Below are 13,695 nucleotides of genomic sequence, written 5' to 3'. Positions count from 1 at the left end.
TCATTTTTATTTATTTTGTAAGGCAGAGAGCCAGAGTCAGTTAGGAAAGGAAAGGGAAACTCAGAGGTTTTCCAGCTCCTGGTTAGCTTCCCAAGGAGCACAACAGCTGGGGGTGTGTCAGGTCAAAGCCCCGAGCCTTGAACTCAATTCGGAGTTCCCACGTGGAAGGCAGGGATGCAGCTGGTCAGGCCATCACCTGCTGGCTCCCAGTGCATACAGGAAGCTAGGATTGGAAGTGAAGCTAGGACTCAAACTCAGGTACTTTGATATGAGATGAGGACTCCAAATGCCCACCTCAGTAGGATTTTCAGCTGTGATGCTGATTAAACACATAGATCTGCCACTTGGATAGGGTTAAGACATGGCTTTTAAAAATATATGTATTTTTTTTGAGCAGCAGAGAGTGAGAGAGAGAGAGAGAGAGAGAGAGAGAGAGACAGACAGACAGACAGACAGACAGACAGCTGGGGCTGGAGACAGGCATGAACTCCAGGTGGGTAGCAGGAGCCCATTTACTTGAACCATTACCACTGCCTCTCAGGGTTTGCACTGTGAGGCAGCAGTGGTGGCTACAGTAATTGGTGGAAGGCAGTAGTCAAGAACTGGAGTTAGGACGCGAACCCAAGAACTCGTCTGTGGGACACGGGTATCCCAAACACTAAGCCAAATTCCTACTGCCAAGACAGACCTTTTAAGAAGCCTGGTATAGTCGACATAGATGTTTAACCTAGTGCTTGCAGTGCTGGCTCCAGCTCCTGACTCTAGCTTCCTGGCTAGAGTCAAATGACTAGGTTCCTGGCTCCCGTTTCAGTTCATTCATGCATGCACTGGGGGGAGTGAACTTAGGAGCTCCTTGTCTGTCAGAAAGAACAGAAGAATAAAAGAGAGCCAAATTGAGAAAGGACTGGTAGAACAGTGGGAGTCAACCCTGCTCTATCAATCTGTGTGGGGCTGGTAAAGGCAGATGCGGTGGCAAGTTCCTAGGTCACCATGGGAAGCATTAGTAGTCACTTTTGCAGGCCAAGCTTCCCCAGTGAAAATGGCGTATCAGCACAAAGATCTCAAGGGCAGTGGCAGTCCAGCTATCTGGCAGCTGGCAGCTGCTATCCCAGCTGTTCCCTGATCCACTGCAGTGAGAATGAGGAAAGCAAAGGCTGAGTGCTTAGAATTACCCTCCGTTACAAGGAAGCATATCAGAAAAAAATCACCATTACTACATGCAGAACTCAGACCATCACTGATGATTAAACTACGTCTCTCCTCCCCAACAACCACCCCCTAACACATACTTTCACTTCTGCGCATATATATTTTAAAGAAAAAAAAGTTTAGATGCGAGTGCTTGGCTTGGCAGTGAAGATGCTGCTTACGACACACATAGTCCCTATGGAAGTGCCTCGTTCAAGACTCGCATCCACTCCTGCTGCCAGACCTGACATTTGGATGTGGAGCCTCACCAGAGAAAAACATGGACTGCTAAGCCTGTCGTAGTACATTTAAACAAAATGAAATCTTGTAGGACGGGTGCTATCCAGACAAACAGGAAACCTTGGATAGTCTGGTGCTTGTGAATCACAGAATGTACCCAGGCATTCATAAAATGACTATTTCATCCACCCACTCTGAGGTCTTAGAAGTGTGTAACTGTTTGTAAAGCAATTTAAGAAACAAAAAAGCAAACAAAAATAAACTAGGGATTGAGTGTCACATCCAAACTAGGTCCACTGGGCTGGTGCCACTTAAGCCTCCACCTATAGTGCCAGCAGTCCATATGGTTGGCAGTTTGAGTTCCAGCTGCTCTACTTCTGATCCAGCTCCTTGCTAATGGCCTGGGAAAGCAGAGAAGGCTGGCCCACTGCACCCGTGTGGTAGACTGGGAAGAAGCTCCTGGCTTCCACCTGGTTCAGTTCTGGCTATCGTGGCCACCTAGAAAGTTAACCAACAGATAGAAGATCTCTGTTCATCCCTCCTGTTTATGTAACTATGCTTTTCAAACAGAAATAAATAATTCTTCTTTTCAAAGATTTACTTACCATTATTGGAAAGTCAAATTTTTAGAGAGAGAAAAGACAGAGAGAAATTTCCCAATGAAAAATGAAATTCTACTCCCCCCCATTTTTCAAAAATTTATTTATTATTTTTATTGGACAATCAGATTTACAGAGAGAAGGAGAGACGAAGAGAAAGATCTTCCATCCACGGATTCACTCCCCAAGTGGCTGCAATGGCTGGAGTTCAGCCAATCTAAAGCCAGGAGCCAAGAGCTTCTTCCAGGTCTCCCACGTGGGTGCAGGGTCCCAAGGCTTTGAGCCGTCCTCAACTGCTTTCCCAGGCCACAAGCAGGGAGCTGGATGGGAAGTGGAGCAGCCAGGATATGAACCGGCACCCATATGGGATCCCAGTGCATGCAGAAATGAGGACGTTAGCCAGTAGGCTACTGTACCAGGTTCAAAAATAATTAAATCTTAAAAAAAAAAAAAACAAAACCCAGGTTCTTATTGTTCCTGTTAAAAAAAAATGAGCTTCCCTTGCCAGTATAATTGCTGGATCTTCACAAAGGTCTCAACCTTAAAACAAAATACTGCAAGTGTTCCATAATGTTTTATTTGCAATGTAATTTTAAGCTCCTGAAATTACTTCCAGTATGGCACTGGCAAATTCTAATTCATAAAAGTGTAATGTTTTCACATGGAAAGTCAGTTTCAAAAAGAAAGAACAGAAAGTGAAGTGACTCTTGAGAACGAATCGCAGCTGTTGGAGCCTCTCACATTCCTTCTTGGTGATATTTCTTGATATGTTCCCCTCCCAAGGGTGCCAGTAGAGAGGTTTGTGAGTCTCTGAACTCAGCTTTTTTACTGCAAGTGATCTCTCAGCCTGAAATGCTGAATGTTACTGGCAGGCTCTGCTACTTAACGTCATGTTGACCAAAAGAATGGGGTTACAAAGGAGATGCCAGCCAGGGACCTTAGGGACCAGAGAGCCTGGAACACTGACCTTTCCAGAACAAAGTGAGCTTAAAGAAATGAGTGCCGCTCACAGCCAGATGTGACAGGAGCCCATGCCCCCCTGCCCCAGCCATGTTCAAGACGTGTGCTGGATGCTAGGAAGAACTCTGCCAGTGGTCCCTCCCCCCCACCCCCCAAGATCTCAGGCAGTCTGGCCAGTTTAGCTCCTACAGAGAGCGGCATCTTTTAGAGTCATGGAAATTCCATTGTTTGGATGGTATAGAAATACACACAGTTTAGCATCACGGTGTCCACGAGGCCAGCACTACTAGGCTCTTTCTTCAAGCTGACCTTTCAGCTCCATGGCAGTCATCAGGTGCAGGCACATAAAGGCAGGACACAGGTCAGACTGCCAGCAACTCCTGGTGAGTTACAGCACCGACATGATCTGTACTGAGGTTAGGGGAGGCTGCTCAGTGCTAATCCTATCTAGCATGAACAGGGAGGAAAGGACTCCATTTCAGCTGAGCCTTTCCCTTCCTCTACACTTGTCTTTGCTCTCCTAGCCTTGGGGAGCCCTTCTCTCGTTCTGCACTTCAGCTTGCTCCACTTCAGCCTTAGATTTCTTTTTTTTTTTTTTTTTTTTTAAAGATTTATTTTTATTATTTTTTATTGGAAAGGCAGATATACAGAGAGGAGAGACAGAGAGGAAGATCTTCCGTCCGATGATTCACTCCCCAAGTGAGCCGCAACGGGCCGATACTATGCCGATCCGAAGCCAGGAGCCTCTTCTGGGTCTCCCACATGGGTGCAGGTTCCCAAAGCTTTGGGCCGTCCTCGACTGCTTTCCCAGGCCACAGGCAGGGAGCTGGAAGGGAAGCGGGGCTGCCGGGATTAGAACCGGCGCCCATATGGGATCCCGGGCGTGCAAGGCGAGGACTTAACCACTTGCGCCACCGCGCCGGGCCCAGCCTTAGATTTCTAATACCAGCCTAACCAACCCTGAAATCTTGTCTTGTCCTTCTAGTTCCTGCACCTGCAGGCTAGAAGGAGGTGCTCCCTGAGGCTAGGTTGCCAGCACTGGATCAGGTACAGGACATGCTCCCATCCACTACCCCTCCCAACAGTGGCATCCCCCTGTCTTGCTACATTTCCCTCTAGGAAGCATCCCTGCTCTCTCTCTGCTCCCTTAGATCCATCTATGAAACGGAGTAACCAGGACTTGAAACAGCACCTGTATGGGACACTGGCACTGCAAGTTGAGGATTAGCTTACTATACCACCACACCACCCCATGAGATCAAAGATGATCATACCTTCACATGCATACACACACATAAGTAAATTTAATCTAAGATGATCATCCATACATACTTAAGCCATTACTAGCAAATTTAGCTCCACCATAAGCAATAACATTAACGACTTCATGTGTAATCTTTCAAAGGTTTCTGGAATAGAATGGATTCTATCTACACAGCATGTTGTGTATCTGTGTGTATAGAAAGCTTAGAGATAATTTATTTAGTAATAGCATGATCTTATTTTATAATCTTTACATTAAGATTTTCATACTGAAAATCTAAGTCAACCAGCAAAAAGAGATTGTAGTGATTTTGAGGACAGTTCTTTGTGATCCTGGGTAACTGAAATATGTTTCCATTTCTTTCCCTATGTGTTGTTACTTCTTATATTTTAGGCTTGTTGTGAGTACCAAATGAGGCTCAGAGAAAGGGTTCAACAAGAACCCATTAATGTCTTAAGGGATGCATGGTATTACATGATGGATTTGTTATAGTTGAAGAAATATCATTTGCCTACGAAGGGGCTCTGCCTTCCGTGTTCTACCTGTGCAAATAATACTGTAATAAACATAATTGTGAGAATATGTTACTTCACCAAGTGGTCATTTTATTTCCACAAGATAGACTCCCAACAGTGGGGTCAGCAAATGTATTTTCAATTTCAATGGATAATACCAGATTACATTTTAAAAGACTAAGACAGGGCCTAAAGTCCTAGCGACTAAAGTCCTTGCCTTGAATGTGCCAGGATCCCATATGGGCATCAGTTCTAATCCCGGCAGCTCCACTTCCCATCCAGCTCCCTGTTGGTAGCCTGGGAAAGCAGTTGAGGATGGCCCAAAGCCTTGGGACCCTGCACCCATGTGGGATACCCGGATGAAGTTCCTGGATCCTGGCTTCGGATCAGCGTAGCACTGGCCATTGCGCTCACTTGGGGAGTGAATCATCTGACGGAAGATCTTCCTCTCTGTCTTTCCTCCTGTCTGTATATCTGACTTTCCAATAAATAAATAAATCTTTAAAAAAATTTTAAAAAGACTAAGACAATGAATATTTCCACATTTAAGACAGTATCCTTCTTCCTAAATGTCTTCAGCAGCAGGAATTCTTACTTTTAATTGATGCTAACCTAATGGCTACCAAATGATCTATCATTGGTACCTTGTTCCCATTTCTCCAGCTCCTAGCAAAGTTGAGAATGGTTTCAGAATTGCTGGCCACTTGGATTTACTTCTGCAAGTCTCATTTGCCTATTATTTCTGTTTGGATATTTATATTTCATCTATTTGTAGCACTTTTCGATGGTTTAGATCTCTCCTATCATGCGTTGTGAATAAATAATTTCCTTCAATGTATCGTTGTCTGTAAAATAAAAAAAAAACGGAAGTATTTTCATTTCATTTGAGAGGGGAAAGAAAGGGAGACAGAGAGGGAAAGAAGAAAGCAGGGAGGGAAGGAGGAAGGAGAGGGAGATAGAGATTGAGTTTTCGCCTGCTGTTCACTGCCCAAGTGCCTACAGCAGCTGAAGCCAGGCCCCGGTTCAGGAACCAGGAACTTCATCTGCGTCTCCCACATGGGTGGCAGGATTCAAGTGTTTGAACTGTTGTTTTCTTCCCTGCAGCTACATTAGTGAGAAGGTGGATTAGTAGTAGAATGGTTTCAACTACAACCAGGCGCATCATTGTGGGATGTAGGTGGCCCAAATGGTGGTTTAAGTCACTGAGTCAAAAACTCATGCCTCGTTTTCTTTTAAAAAGTCAAGTTTTTACTCAGGTATAACCTTCACTTCCTTTTGATTTATATCGAATCTTTTGCCACATCAATGTTTATATTATGTATGTCTATTCCTTTATAGTGTCTCAGTGCAGTGTTTGTTAGCAATAACCTCAGGATATTTGTGCACACAAAACCTCTCATGCTTTCTTCCTTTCTTTAAACAATCTGTAACATATCTTTATATAGTTTTACCAAGATATAATAGAGGAGTAGCCTTTTAAAAATAACACATTTTCCCCCTTTTAACTGAAATATCACTTGTGATATATATCAAATATCCACCTGCACTCAGAACTATTTCTGACCTATTTTGTTCTTCCACCTGTCTTTTTCTAAGCCAAAACCAAAGCCAATTAAAGAGGTCATGATATACTTTAAAATGAGGAGGCAAATTACACCACATTCTTTTTTATATTAATTATTTCATGCACTCTTAAGACTGTTTCATTCAATTCTCGCCAAACCCTATCCAAAATTAAATTATATTGGTATCATATTTCCTTCATTTTGGAAGAGTCAACTTTATGACAACAAATCTATTTAAACATAAAGATGTTATTTAGTGTCTTAATGTGCTTTTTCCAGATGGTTCCTTAAATTTTTATTCCCTTTTCTAGCTTGTTGCTAGTGCACAAAAAAGTAGTTTATTTTTATCATTTCAATTTTAACACTAGAAGCCCAGTGACCATTCAAAGTCTTCCTCTGTTCTAACTTCCCTCACTTCTAATTTCCTACTTCTTTAAAAGAACAATAATAAACCTGGTGTTGGCACCAGGTTGTAGCATGTTAAGCTTCAGTCTGCAGCACTGGCATCCCATATGAATGCCAATTTGAGTGCTAGTGCTCCACTTCTGATTCACCTTCCTGCTGCTAATGGCCTGGGTTGGCTGCAGAAGATGAACCAAATCTTCAGGCTCCTGGCCAGGGACTGGCCCAGCTCTCTCCTTTGTAGCCATTTCTGGAGTAAATAAGAAAATGGAAGATCTCTCTATATACCTCCTCCTCTTTCTGTAGCTCTGCTTTTCAGAATAGAATTCAAATAGAAATATACAAATCTTTTAAAAAGATACATTTTCTGATCTGATCATTGCACAGCGAATATATGTATTGAAAGATGCTGAAGTGCTCAATAAAAGCACATACTTTTTACAAGTCATTAAATTTCTAAGAAGTTGGTTCTAGCTTTTTTTTTTTTTTTGCTGGGACTAGAACTGGTGCCCATATGGGATCCTGGCACGTTCAACGCGAGGATTTTAGCCGCTATGCTATCACGCTTGGCCCCTGATTTTACTCAGTTACTTTAATCCACCAGAAATACATTATTATGATTGTGACCTCTTCTCAGACCCTCCTCCTTGGTTTAGCCTGATTATGTACATATATGGCTTGAGTGGAAGAGTGGGCTCTGGATGCCTCTTCACTCTTTCTCTAGCTCTTCTGTGCTTAACACAGAAGAGGGTACAGAAGGACTAGGAACAGTTGGAATCCTCTCCACTGCGGCATGTCTCTGTGATTTTTAGGAAAGTGGTGAGAATGCTTTCCTGTCTCCATTGCTCCCAGACGGCAGATCGTACAGGTGCATTTCTCTTCCACACTCCCCAGTTAACTCTCAACGTAGGCAGTCCACCCGGATCCTGCAGCAGATCTTATTTCCTACCCACAGGCTAGAGTATTTTCTAACTTCTCCCTAATAGTGGAATTTATTTTTATATCTTGAATCTGTTTTCTATATCGTGAATTTCTTTTGGCCAATAGAAAGCAATCAGTTCTAACTTTGAGGGTTTGTGTGCATGATACAAGTCATATTTATGTCATACAGCAAAATAAGAGACAGTCCAAAGAATGTAAGTCACTAATAATAATAATAATAGTAATAGTAAAACTATGAGCAAACAGGAACTCAAGGAAAGCATGCGCAATGATCTTGGTACCAGTAAATACAGAAACTCAAGACCCAAAGTGGGCCCGGCGCAATGGCACAGTGGTTAAGGTCCTCGCCTTGCACGCCAGGGATCCCATGTGGGCACCGGTTCTAACCGGCCCAGAAGATCTTCCTCTCTGTCTCTCCTCTCTGTATATCTGCCTTTCCAATAAAAGAAAGAAAGAAAGAAAGAAAGAAAGAAACAAAAAAGACCCAATGCAAATGATACAGATGATTTTTTCAATGCTAAGGGTGAAAATTCACAAGGAAGGTAAATTATATCTGTGTATCAAACACTTAATGATAACTATCATGAAGTAAAAACTGTAGAATACAAAGGAAAAATGGCAGCAACCCTAAAAATAGGAAATGTTAATTTACTTCCCAGTCAAAACAGAACAAAAAAAAATGAAAATAACCATGGAAACACAAGGGAGTACTAATTATCTTGTGAAAATCTATGCAAATAAAAGTTGAAATCTGGAAGAAGAAATGGATAATCTTCCAGAAAAATATAATCATTCAAAAGTCACTCCAGCAATGAGATCCACAAAGCTCAGTTTTCCATGGAAATTGATGAATTGGGTGGCAGAAGTGTGAGCACATTTAAGAATAACAAAGTTACCCATAGTGAGATAATACTAACATTTTGTGTCAAAGCCGAGGGAAATCTTAAAGGAAAATAGATTGCATACTACTTTAATTGTTGAATATATAGGCTGCAAAATCTCCATGCCTGCAACAAAGGACCATACCTAGTCCCAGAGAGGAATTTTCAGTCATTCCAATGTACTTTAAACTGTCCCATATTTTAGGAAAAGGAAAACGTCTGGTCATTTTATGTTAATTAAACTGATAATACAGTCTGACACTTTACAACTACAGCATAATCAACAAAGGATGATCAATGTCAATCATGATATCAATTTTAAAAGACTTAATCAAATATTGACAAACAGCACATTAAGAGAATACTACATCAAAATCAAGTGGGCTTATTCTCCCCTACACACTTGCACAAGAACACTTTAACAAAATATTAGTGAACAATAATATGTAAAGAAATTCACAGAAAAAATACATCCATATCTATAATTTCTAAGAGGGAAATTGATAAAATAAAATCTCTTCTTAATTCTCAAAAGCTTCTGCAAGAGTTGATGAAAACTTCCCTTATATGACCATATATAGTTTATCCAAGCCTTAAGGCTTGCACTTTCTAAGGGAAGAAACCTCATCAAAAAGAAAGATTCCCGAATCACCACTCCTTCTCCACAGTGCCTCATACTCATGGCACAGAAAACTGGAAAGGTTAAAACCTATCTATATTTGTAGACACCAATTGTACATGTAAAACAATCCAAGATCTAGCACATGAATATGATTGTAAGTAGGAGAATTTGTCAAGGTAGTGAATATACAATTATCAATACCCAGAAGATAAGGTTTACACATATAGACACAGTGACTTAGCAGTAATGGGCAGGGGCCTCCATCACAAAAACAACAGAGACAAACTGCTCAGAACTCAAGGAAAATGCAGCACTTTAAAAAGGAGAAGCCTTCTAATACAAAGGAAAGAACAGTAACTGAAACAAACATTAAGGTGTGTTGTGTTCTTTGATAAGCAAGCACATTAATAAGGTAGTCATGTTACATTTATAAATTATGAAAGAATAATCATGATAGAAATACAGATTTTTTATGAGAGATCATTTAAAGCAACTTTAAAGTTTCTCTAAAAAGAAAGTGAGCAGAGAATAATATCCTGGCAAATTCTAATAAAGAACAACAATAAAGAGACAGTTCGTATTAGATAAATAAACATACTACAGTACATGGAAAACAAAAGTGTAGGACTGGCTTATGAAAAAGCAGACGATGGGACAGAATAGGAAGCCCGGAGTTAGACTTCAATAATATAGAATTCAGTGGACAATGAAAATTGCAATGTCAAATGGTTAGAATAGAGGTTTTAATAAAAAGTGTTGACAAAACTGAGTAGCAAGCTGGAAAAAAAGAAAACCAGATTGTATGCAAAGTTCGTGCATCAGGACAAGCAAAGACACCAATGGGCCAACGATTTAAGTGTATATAAATGAGACCACAGAAGGGTTAGCACGCAAGGCGGGTGATAACTGTTACATGGTTACATGGTAACTGTTACATGGTTTCTAATCATGACTCGAAATTCAGGCAGGCTAATCAAAGAAAAGCAGCACATCCTCCTGTGAAAGGTATGGCATCAGTGAAATCAAAACCTAAGTGTCAAAACAGGAAAGACATTTACATCAAAGAATTACAATAAATGAAATTTGGATGTTTTCTTACAAGGTATTGCCAGTTTTTAGAACAAGAATATCTGGATACATTTCAGCAAAGGAACATGGCTTAGATGATTTACATAGGAGTTGTTAATATTTTGCTGCCAATTTGTCAATCTTTAATTAGGGCAGTTTACTTAGTGGTAGAGCTTGAAAACTCAAAATGAACTTGATGAAATCCTTTATGTTAGATACTGAGAAAACAATAAGTATACCAGAACTTGTTTTCAAAGAGCTTAAACTTATGGGGGAAGACTAAAACAAACAAAAAGCATGTCACAGGGCAGGTGTGGTGGCACAGCTAGTGAAATCTCCACTTGTAACGCCAGCATCCTGCACCAAGAGTCCTTGCTACTGTGTTTCTGATCCAGTTTCCTCCCCTCCTTGGAAATGAAGTGGAAGAGGCCCAATCACTTGGACCTCAGCTACCGATATTGAAGATCTGAGTGGAGTTCCTGTCTTCTGGTTTCACCCTTGTTGAGACCAGGCTGTTGCAGCCATTGGGAAATAACCCCTCTGTCACTATACCATTCAAATATATACATATGTATGATTACACATTATGAGAACACCAAGAGCTATGTATGATACGTAATGTGAGAAATTAATATCCATTGCCAAGCCAAGCTTCCAAGAGGAGATGACAGCCAAGCTAGACTCTACAAGTTGACTAGGAGCTTGCAGGGAATCCTGGAAGGAAGGGTTATTCCACACTCAGGGACAGCGCATGCCTTGGTGTAGTAAGAGAACTCGGTGTTGCTTCCCATTTTCCACAGGACAAAGTCCAGGTTCCTTTGCCTCAAAGCAACTCTTCACACAGCCTGACACCTGTCTCTCTGTCCTCATTTCCTACCACCCTGGAGGGTGTGGTTGGAACTAACAGGGAAACTGCTGGCAGCATGGTTTACTGGCATGTGGTATTTTATCAGCTTGGGCTGCTCTAAGGGCTGCTCACGGACTTGTGGAGGCCAAGGTACTGAGAAACAGGTGCATTTACTTAGCTTATCAATTTGAGAGTGGTGGCAAGAGTGCAGGGGCAGTGTGCAAAACTATTAGCCAGCTACACATTACCCAATAAATAGGGAACAGCAAAGACTACGTGAATCCAGCTTCATTTACCAGAGAAGTACTGTTCCAAGTACTGCCTTAGAGAGATCTTTCAGAGTCATGAATGTTACATCTTTGCCTGAAGTCATTGCCTTTTATTACATTTAAAACAGCACAACTGTATGACACGGCCCTCACCCAGCCCCTTCTCTGGCTGCATTGTAATACACCTGCCCTCTCCCCAGAGCCTCCTTTTGCTCTTTAGAAACTCCTGGACTGCTGCACTGTCTGTCAGCACCCTCCTAGCCTTTGTTCCTTTGTCTGAGTTCTACTTACTCTTCCTCTGTCACTTTGATTTTTAAACAAGAAAACATTGAGTTGAAAGGCAGCATAACCTAGAGAGAGGAGAGAGGGAAAAGAGAAGAGAGATAGCTTGAATGGCCACAACAGCCAAACCAAAGCCAGGCTTCTCCCATACAGATGAAAGGAACCTGAGTTCCTTCTACTGCCCACCTGGGTGTTCCAGGGGGAAGGTGAATCAGAAGTCAAGCAGCAGAGGCTTGAACAGACATGCTGATGTGGGCTGTTGACATCATGAGATGGGACGCTGGCACCACACATGACTGTGCTACAGCGCACCCTCCCTCGCAATGCTCAGACGTTGAAGCCTTTCCTCCCAACCACCTCTCCATCATGTTACACCTGCAAGTCAACCTTTCTTATATCCTTTTATAACAGATTTCATAGTCATATTTACATACTTATTCACATAAGCACTTTATTTTTTCCTGAGACTATAAGTTTCATGAAGATAGACTTAAAAAAATTATTGAGGGTGCTTTAAACACATCTGGCACATAATACTCAATAAAAACTTACAAAAATTTGATCTTCATAACTAGAAAAATGAGAGTTCTCATTTCCCCTGTGGAAGTTGAGGCCTAGAAAGGTTTGGGAGTCTATCCAACATCCCACAATATGGGTACAAACGTACACCCAATGCTTGTTAATGTTACATTATCTCCCCAGAGAACAGGCTGAGAAATAAAGGTCTACAATGACACAGCAGCTGAAGAGAGTGCCAATCTGTCCCCTGGCCATGGTTTATGATGTGTGGCCAAGAGCTACTCAGTCTAAGGAGGCAAAAAATGAAGACAGGGCCTTGGGTTTAAAATGACAATGTGATGGAACATTTTGTTAAAACAGCCAAAAACAAACAAACAAAAAAACACTGAAAACAGTGGGGAAAAAGGGTGTGGAGGATGGGTTTGCAAGGGAATGGGAATTTAATAAGATCTAAAATGAAGAAACTGGATAAAAGTAAATAGCTAATAAATCAACGAAAGAGGGTGAGACATCCCGCAGCCACAAGGGATAAAGGATGGATGGACAGTTGACTGAATGCAAGTGTATGCTCCGGGAAATCTTTGCAGGCAAGTGTGAGCAGATGAGAGCATGGGCAGGATGAGAGGGGTTACCTGCTGAGGAGGATGTGCAAGTCCTGAGCATATACACGACTGCAGTGTGAACTACACTCCTCCAGGGTCCCCAAGCCCTGCTTTCCTTGGAGAGACTTCTACTCCAGCAATCTGACCTGTCTGCTCCCATCAAATTCCAGCATAACTGCTCAATCCAGAAACTGGTGCCCCACCACTGGTAATTTACCTAGGATCTGCTGCAAGGGCCACAGGCAAGAAAATGAGTCGTGATCAATAGTAGAGACTACACCAAGAAGGCTAGAAACAGACATTACAGAAATGGAATTCCAGGTGTCTGGGGATATGTTCAGTGCACATCTCAACTTGATGTGCGTAAGGCCAAGCACAGTTTTGGGCAATTTAAGACTATGGAAGAATTTAAGCCAAAAAGGAATGAATACATACAGGTTTAATAATTATTATAGTTCTTAAAAATCTGTGTATTTTTACTATATTCAGATATGGACAAAAAGCACATAAATATTATTGCATCAATCACTAAAATGCAAAATATTCCATACCAACAGTTGCTATGAAAAACTGTACCTTAAAACTGGAATCCAAATAATCCAAACCCGATAACCCTAGCAAGTGTGTCGAAACAGGCTGATGGCTCCTGGGAGGTGGTAAGGGCTGGCTCACTGCCACCCTCTGCCTAGAAACAGTTGCCAGGCAGTGTTAGATTTGCTCACAAATGTACTTTTCACCCAGGGCTCAGCATTATGATAACACACATGCCACCTCCCAAGTCATCTTTTTGCTACTGTTTCACAGAAAGGCTGTGGACTCTGAGAACTATGTATGATGGCTAATAGCTGCCTGGATGGTGAATAGTGAAAGGCAATTTCCTAGGCAGAAAGAGGCCAATCTTTACCATCTAGCACTGGTAATACTTTAGAA

General features: G+C 41.7%; 1 protein-coding gene across 1 annotated transcript in view; it reads right to left on the bottom strand.

Annotated features, from left to right (window-relative positions):
* CUNH2orf88 (chromosome unknown C2orf88 homolog) overlaps window positions 1-13,472 on the bottom strand; it is a 58,323-nt gene extending 44,851 nt beyond the window's left edge. The window contains exon 1 of the mRNA XM_040971861.1: window positions 13,342-13,472. The gene's annotated coding sequence lies outside the window, so the exon portion shown is untranslated. The remainder of the gene's footprint in view (window positions 1-13,341) is intronic.
* Window positions 13,473-13,695: the final 223 nt, after the last annotated feature.

This window comes from Ochotona curzoniae, unplaced genomic scaffold, assembly GCF_017591425.1.
Source record: "Ochotona curzoniae isolate NIBS_2020 unplaced genomic scaffold, NIBS_Ocur_1.0 contig_2210, whole genome shotgun sequence".
In the NCBI taxonomy this organism is placed as follows: Eukaryota; Metazoa; Chordata; class Mammalia; order Lagomorpha; family Ochotonidae; genus Ochotona; species Ochotona curzoniae.
This window is presented reverse-complemented; position numbering and strand designations above follow the sequence as displayed.